This window comes from Papio anubis, chromosome 1 (assembly GCF_008728515.1).
Source record: "Papio anubis isolate 15944 chromosome 1, Panubis1.0, whole genome shotgun sequence".
NCBI lineage: Eukaryota > Metazoa > Chordata > Mammalia > Primates > Cercopithecidae > Papio > Papio anubis.
In genome coordinates this window covers 51,155,975-51,164,077 of record NC_044976.1, presented here as the reverse complement: position 1 = coordinate 51,164,077, position 8,103 = coordinate 51,155,975, and the positions used below count along the sequence as shown (strand labels likewise).

At 46.3% G+C, this 8,103-nt stretch overlaps 1 pseudogene across 1 annotated transcript; it reads right to left on the bottom strand.

The window, feature by feature from the left end:
* Nucleotides 1-3,997: 3,997 nt before the first annotated feature.
* LOC108583957 lies at nt 3,998-4,505 on the bottom strand (annotated as a pseudogene). Its single transcript, XR_004185190.1, has one exon. The product of XR_004185190.1 is annotated as an NADH dehydrogenase [ubiquinone] iron-sulfur protein 5-like (transcript).
* Between the last annotated feature and the right edge of the window lie 3,598 nt (nt 4,506-8,103).

Here is an 8,103-nt window from a genome sequence, read left to right as displayed (position 1 = left end):
GTTAAGAAAGAATATACACATCAGAGTTGTGAGAAGTGATTACCATAAAATTATTCATGCTTGTGTACCCTGTGGAAAATCTTCATGACCCTCCAGGGGGGGATGGGTTCCCCTGTTTGAAGCCTGAGCTTACAGCATTGCTGTTCTTTCCTCACGGGTCACTCTGGCGCGAATCTTTACAATTCACATGCCATAAAAAACTCAATATTTTAAAGTGTACAATTCAATGACCCCTGGCAACCACTAATCTACACTCTATTTATGTGGATTTGCCTGTTCTGGATATATGTGTGCGTGTGTGTGTGTGTGTGTGTGTCTCTCTCTCTCTCTCTTTCTCTCTCTCTCTCTATATATATATTTTATTTTTTCCAAGATAGGAGCTCGCTCTGTTACCTAGGCTGGATTGCACTGGCATGACCAGGGCTCACTGCAGCCTTGACCTCCTGGGCTCAGGTGATCCTCCCACTTTAGTCTGTTGAGTAGCTGGGTCTACAGTTGTGCGGCACCATGCCTAGCTAGTTTTTTGTGGTTTTTGTAGAGACAAGCTTTCGTCTTGTTTCCCAGGCTGGTCTTGAACTCCTGGGCTCAAGGGATCCTCCCGCCTGGGCCTCCCAAGGTGCTGGGATTAGTGCAGGGCTGATTCTGGATATTTAATATTAATGAAATTATACAATATGTTGCCTTTCGTATCTGACTTCTTTAATTTAGCATTATATTTTAAACATTCATTCATGTTACAGTATGTATCAGAACTTCACTCCATTTTACAGCTAATATTCCATTGTATGGGGGTATCATATTTTGTTTATTCATTCATCAGATGATGGACATTTGGGGTGTTTCCAGTTTTGGCTACTATGGATAATGCTGCTATGAACATTGGTGGACAAGTTTTTATGCGAATGTTTACCTTCATGTCTCTTGGATATACACCTAGGAGTGGAATTGCTGGGTCAGGTAGTAACTCTTATTTTATTTTATTTTATTTTGAGACAGAGTTTCGGTTTGTCGCCCAGGCTGGAGTGCAGTGGCACGATCTCAGCTCACTACAACCTCTGCCTCCCAGGTTCAAGCGACTCTACTGCCTTAGCCTCCTGAGTAGCTGGGATTACAGGTGTGCACCACCACACCTGGCTAATTTTTGTAGTTTTAGTAGAGACAGGTTTTCACCACGTTGGTCAGGCTGGTCTCAAACTCCTGACATCGTGATCCACCCCTTGGCCTCCCAAAATACTGGGATTATAGGTATGAGCCACCATGCCCTGCCAACTCTAACTTTTTAGTGAACTGCCAAACTGTTTTTCAAGACAGCTGTACCATTTTGCGTTCCCAGTAGCAGTGTCTGAGAGTTCCAGTTTCTCCACATCCTCATCAACACTTGTTATTGTTCATCTTTTTTGTTATAATAATCCCAGTGGGTGCAAAATAGTATCTCACTGTGGTTTTAATTTGCATTTTCCTAATGAGTAATGATGTTGAGCATCTTTCAATGTGCTTAAAAGCTCTCTCAAGGCTCAAACCTTCAAACGATTCTCCTGCCTTAGCCTCCTGAGTAGCTGGGACTACAGGAATGTGCCACCATGCTCAGCTAATTTTTGTATTTTTAGTAGAGATGGGGTTTCACCGTGTTGGCCAGGATGGTCTCGATATCTTGACCTCGTGATCCTCCTGCCTCAGACTCCCAAAGTGCTAGGATTACAGGCATGAGCCACCATGCCCAGCCTCAGGAATTTTCAATGGCTCTACAACTCCTATAGAATAAGGGCCCCTTTTTTTTTTTTTTTTTTTTTTTTTTTTTTGAGGCAGTTTCCCTCTTGTCACCCAGGCTGGTGTGCAGTGGTGTAATATCGGCTCACTGCAACATTTGCCTCCCGGGTTCAAGCGATTCTCCTGTCTCAGCCTCCTGAGTAGCTGGGATTACAGGTGCATGCCACCACACCCAGCTAATTTTTTGTATTTTAGTAGAGATGGGGTTTTATCGTGTTGCCCAGGCTGGTCTTGAACTCCTGAGCTCAGGCAATCCACCCGCCTTGGCCTCCCAAAGTGCTGGGATTACAGGTGTGAGCCACTGTGCCTGGCCAAGGGCCACACTCTTAATTTGACAATTGAGGCACTTTCCCATCTGGCCTGTCTCTATGTTTTAGGCATCAACACTTTCACTCCATGTCTTCTGGCTCTGCTCTAGCTATACTGAATTACTCGTAGCTCTTGGAATATACAGTGCTACTTTAAGCCTTTGTGTATTTGCTCATGGCTTTCTTTCCGCCAGGAAATCCTTTCTTGCTTTCTTCAAATGTGCCTTTACTTGCATTTACTAATAGATTGAGGCATCTCCTCCTCACAGCCTTTCCTGATCACCCTTCCATAATTAGGTTAATTGTCTTTCATGAGCTTCCCTCCAAAGAGTCTACTCTATTGGGGTTGTGCCTTTTGTTTGCCTTCCCAAATAGGTTAGGAGCTCCTCTGGAGCATTGACTGGATTTGATTTATCTCTCTCTTTTTTTTTTTTTTTTTTTTTTTGACGGAGTCTTGCTCTGTCACCCAGGTTGGAGTGCAGTGGCGATCACAGCTCACTGCAAGCTCCGCCTCCCGGCTTCACGCCATTCTCCTGCCTCAGCGTCCTGAGTAAACTGGGATTACAGGTGCCCACCACCACGCCCGGCTAGATTTCTCTCTCTCTTTAGGGCCCAGAACATGGCCCGACTGGAAGGAATTAACTTCATGGTATCCTGTTGTCCCTCAAATACCCTCTGGCTCAGAACCTGCTTCATTTCCTCAAGAGAAGGCAAAGCCAGCTTACCTTTAGGCATCTTAACCCAGACCTTAGACAGAAAACCTTCCAGTTGCAAGAGTTTGTAATAGTAAAGACATTTTAAAAAGGAGCAATAAGGTAATATTTTACTCCTTAATATTAATCCATTTTATTTCATCTCACCAACTATGGGCATTGGGTTTCTTATTGTCAATATTTGTTATGCCTTATTATGGGCAGACACCTTCACTTTTATGTAATTATCTTATTGGAGGGGTGATATAGAATACAGTACTTGTTAGGAGCATGGCTCCAGAGCAAGCCATTCTGCCCGGATTTCACTCCCAGCTCCACATTTACTAGCCATATGATCTTAGAGAAGTTACGTGACACATCTATGTGTCGATTTCTTTTTTTCTTTTCTTTTTTTTTTAGGTGGCGTCTCACTCTGTCTCCCAGGCTGTAGTGCAGAGGCACGATCTCGGCTCACTGCAACCTCCGCCTCCCAGGTTCAAGCGATTCTCCTGCCTCAGCCTCCAGAGTAGCTGGGATTACAGGCGCCTGCCATTGCTCCTGGCTAATTTTATTATTTTTAGTAGAGACAGGGTTTCACCATCTTGGCCAGGCTGGTCTTGAACTCCTGACCTCATGATCCACCTGCCTCAGCCTCCCAAAGTGCTGGGATTACAGGCATGAGTTACCACGCCCAGCGGTGTCCGTTTCTTTACGTATAAAATTGGTGTGATAATCTTCCTTAACTCATAGCGTCTAGCAGATTAACTGAGTTACTGTATATTTATGCTATTACAGATATAAGGCTCTTAAAATAGGACCTGGCAAGGCCAGGCACAGTGGCTTAGTCATATAATCCCAGAACTTGGGAGGCCAAGGAGGGTGGATTACTTGAGGCCAGGAGTTCGAGACCAGCCTGGCCAATATGGCCAAACCCCGTCTCTACTAAAAATACAAAAATTTGTCAGGCGTTGTGGTGCACACTTGTAGTACAGGCTGAGGCAGGAGAATTGCTTGGGCCTCCGAGGCAGAGGTTGCAGTGAGCTGAGATCCTGCCACTGCACTCCAGCCTGGGTGACAGAGCAAGACTCTCTCAAAAAATAAAAAAAAGAAAGAAAAAAAAAACAGGACTTGGCAAGATATAACTGTTATATAAGTATTGGCTATTATTATAAAATCCTCCTGCAAATCCTGCAAGCTAGACATTATTTTTTTTGGCTGGGGCTGGGGGGAATGGAGCAATCCTTTATTTTTACACACTTTGACAAGGAGGTTTTCTGTAAACAACCTTTCCAGTGGAGAACAGAGAACAGGAAAATCAGCCTCCAGACATCAGCAGCTGCTCTGCTCAGGGCTGAGGCTCCCCATTGCCCATGTGGTGAGGTGGAGGTGTGTGTACTTCCCTTCCTTTATTGGCTTATCCTGCTGCTTCCTAATGGTACTCACATGTCTCATTGTTTTCTGCTGAAGTATACACTCTATAAAATCATGATATTCTATAGATTCTATACATACTAACGATTCCATGTGCACATTCTATCCATTCTTTTTGAAAAGCCTGGCATAGAGCAGGACTCTTGTAGGGCTGTTCAGCACTTTGGATTGTCCACCATCAATCTATGTTAAGGCCGAATGTTTTCAGCACATCCAAGAAAGGCATGGCGATCTAATGCTCATGCCCTTGTCTCTTCTCTGGGCCCCACCCCCCACTTTTTTTTTTTTTTTCTGAGACGGAAGTGCAGTGGGATGATCTTGGCTCACTGCAACCTCTGCCTCCTGGGTTCAAGCGATTCTCCTGCCTCAGCCTCCCGAGTAGCTGGGACTACAGGTGTGTGCTACCATGCCTGGCTAATTTTTGTATTTTTAGTAGAGATGGATTTTGCCACGTTGGCCAGGCTGGTCTCGAACTCCTGAACTCAGGTGATCCACCCACCTCGGCCTCCCAAAGTGCTGGGATTACAGGTATGAGCCACTGAACCTGGACTTAAGCTAGACATTATTATCCCCATTTTACAGATGAAGAAACCGAAGCTTAGAGAGAGAAGGGACTTGTCCCACATTATAGAATTAAATCAACTCCTAAGATTGATAACTGATCCAGATCTCATAATTTGTGTGTACATTTTCTTGGGGCCTTATATCCAGAGGTCCCTTTTTTTTTTTTTTTTTTTTGAGACAGAGTCTCGCTCTGTCGCCCAGGCTGGAGTGCAGTGGTCGGATCTCAGCTCACTGCAAGCTCTGCCTCCTGGGTTTATGCCATTCTCCTGCCTCAGCCTCCCGAGTAGCTGGGACTACAGGCGCCCGCCACCTTGCCCGGCTAGTTTTTTGTATTTTTTAGTAGAGACGGGGTTTCACTGTGTCAGCCAGGATGGTCTTGATCTCCTGACCTCGTGATCCGCCGATCTCGGCCTCCCAAAGTGCTGGGATTACAGGCTTGAGCCACCGCGCCCGGCCTAGAGGACCTTTTTTTTTTTTTTTTTTGAGGCAGAGTCTTGCTCTGTTGCCCAGGCTGGAGTGCAGTGGCACAATCTCAGCTCACCACTACCTCTGCCTCTTGGGTTCAAGCGATTCTCCTGCCTCAGCCTCCCGAGTAGCTGGGACTACAGGCATGTGCCACAACGCCCAGCTAATTTTTGTATTTTTAGTAGAGAGAGGGTTTCACCATGTTGGCCAGGCTGGTCTCGAACTCCTGACCTTGTGATCCATCCACCTCGGCCTCCCAAAGTGCTGGGATTACAGGCATGAGCCACCACACCCGGCCCGGGGGACCCTTCTATAGAGGGTGCTGTGTCCATCTCCTACAAATTATGCATCTACCAGGAACAATGTATGTGTGTTTTGCAATAGTGGTAAAATTATACTTCCTGAGTCATTCTCAACTGTCATCTACTATTCACTGTTCTAGCCTTTTCCTAGGAGGTCAGATGCTTGTAAATAATTTATTCTCCAACAAAAAAAGCCTTTCCTAAACGAGGAATTCCATGGTGGTGTGGGAGTAAATTTCCTGACTGACGATAACTCTTTTACTGCACATTCTTTTCACTGGGCATGTGCTCAATAAATACCTCTCCTTTGTGTCATGCTGTGTGCTGGACACTGAGGACACAGAAATAGATAAAACCCAGGCCCTGCCCTCAAGGTACTCAAGTCTAGTAGGCAGGGAAGGAGGACAACAGAAAAAGAACATGGTAAGTACTCTCATAAAAAGAAACGCTGGGCGCGGTGGCTCAAGCCTGTAATCCCAGCACTTTGGAAGGCCGAGGCGGGTGGATCACGAGGTCAGGAGACCGAGACCATCCTGGCTAACACGGTGAAACTCCGTCTCTACTAAAAATACAAAAAATTAGCCGGGCCTGGTGGTGGGCGCCTGTAGTTCCAGCTACTCGGGAGGCTGAGGCAGGAGAATGGAGTGAACCTGGGAGGCGGAGCTTGCAGTGAGCCGAGATCGCGCCACTGCACTCCAGCCTGGGCGATAGAGCGAGACTCTGTCTCATAAACAAAAACAAAAACAAAAACAAAATATGGTTGTGTGTGATGGCTCATGCCTGTAGTTTCAGTTACTCAGGAGGCCGAGGCGGGAGGATAGACTGAGCCCAGGAGTTTGAGGCTGCAGTGCACCATGGTCATGCCTGTAAAATAGCCACTGCACTCTAGTCTGGGCAACACAGTGAAACCGTGTCTCAAAAAAGAAAAAAAAAGGAAGCAGCAGCACTTGCTAAAGCACAGAGGCATCCAGCCTGCTGGTAGCGGCAGTCAGTGGTCAGAGCAGGCTTCTCGAAAGAGGCACTACTTGACCTGGGATTTGTTTGTTTGTTTGTTTGTTTGTTTGTTTTGAGACGGAGTTTCGCTGTTGTTGCCCAGGCTGGAGTGCAATGGCACAATCTCAGCTCACCGAAACCTCCGCCTCCTGGGTTCAAGCGATTCTGCTGCCTCAGCCTCCCAAGTAGCTGGGATTACAGGCATGTGCCACCATGCCCTGCTAATTTTGTATTTTTAGTAGAGACAGGGTTTCTCTGTGTTGGTCAGTCTGGTCTCGAGCTCCCGACCTCAGGTGACCCACCCGCCTCGGCCTCCCAAAGCACTGGGGTTACAGACGTGAGCCACTGCACCTGGCCTTGACCTGGGTTTTGAAGGAAAAATAATTACCTTAATTAAGGGAGAGGAAAGAGCATTCTAGGCATAGGGAATCACATGTGTGAAGGCACCAGAACGTGAAACCAGATGATGTTTATAGGGTCAACAAATAATTTGGGATGAGGTTCAAAGAGTGTGTATGGGAGGGAAGAGACCAAGCTGGAAAGGCAGGCTGCAGCAGATAGCAGGGTTTGTGGCCAAAGGTTAGGGGCGTATACTTTAATGCCGTGTGACATTTAGTTACAGTTCTCTTCTGGCACAACTGCTTTTTTCTGACAGTCAGTACAGTCAGTATTTGATTACATTTAGAAGTCCAGATTAATTTATTCACTCATCAACATGGGCTGAGCACCTCACTGTGTCAGTTTTTTTGTGCAGGCAGGCGGCCTCAGGAATAGACTTTTGGGGTCATAGCTTGAAATCTTGTGAGCTTTTTTTAGAAGGCAGTAAATCTCACCCCTGACTTGAGATGATTTATCCTGAAACCTGATTCCTTCCTTGTCCTTGGTGTTGCAACCTTTCTTGGTCATTTGGATTTCCGTGAGCATGCTGCAGTGACCTGGGTCCACACACACATTACAGGAATGGCTAGAATCAGAAGCTGAGCCAGCCAGCTTAGCTGGTGAACACATGCCCAGTGTGCTCCCGCACGTGAGCCTCATGAATGAGATGGAGAAGGCAGAGAATATCAGGTCCCTACTCTTTGGGATTTCATAGTCTTAAAAGCAGAAAGTTGGCCTGGCATGGTGGCTCATGCTTATAATCCCACCATTTTGGGAGGCTGAGGTGGTTGGATCACGAGGTCAGGAGGTCAAGACCAGCCCGACCAAGATGGTGAAACCCTCTCTCACTAAAAAAAAATACAAAAACATTAGCCGGGCGTGGTGATGGGTGTCTGTAATCCCAGCTACTCGGGAGGCTGAGGTAGAGAACTGCTTGAATCCGGGAGGTAGACGTTGCTGTGAGCCAAGATGGTGCCACTGTACTTCAGCCTGGGGGGCAGAATGAGACTCCGTCTCAAAAAAAAAAAAAAAAAAAAAAAATAGACCTAGAAGCATTGTTATAAGTTACTAACCACATAGGATAAACTGAGCACTTACAAAGTGCTTCACTCTGTGTTGGGACCTGGAAGGCAAATAAAGAAATCAGACTTGGTTCCTATCCTTATGGTGCTCAGTCTGGTAAAACAGGCCATGACCACGTGC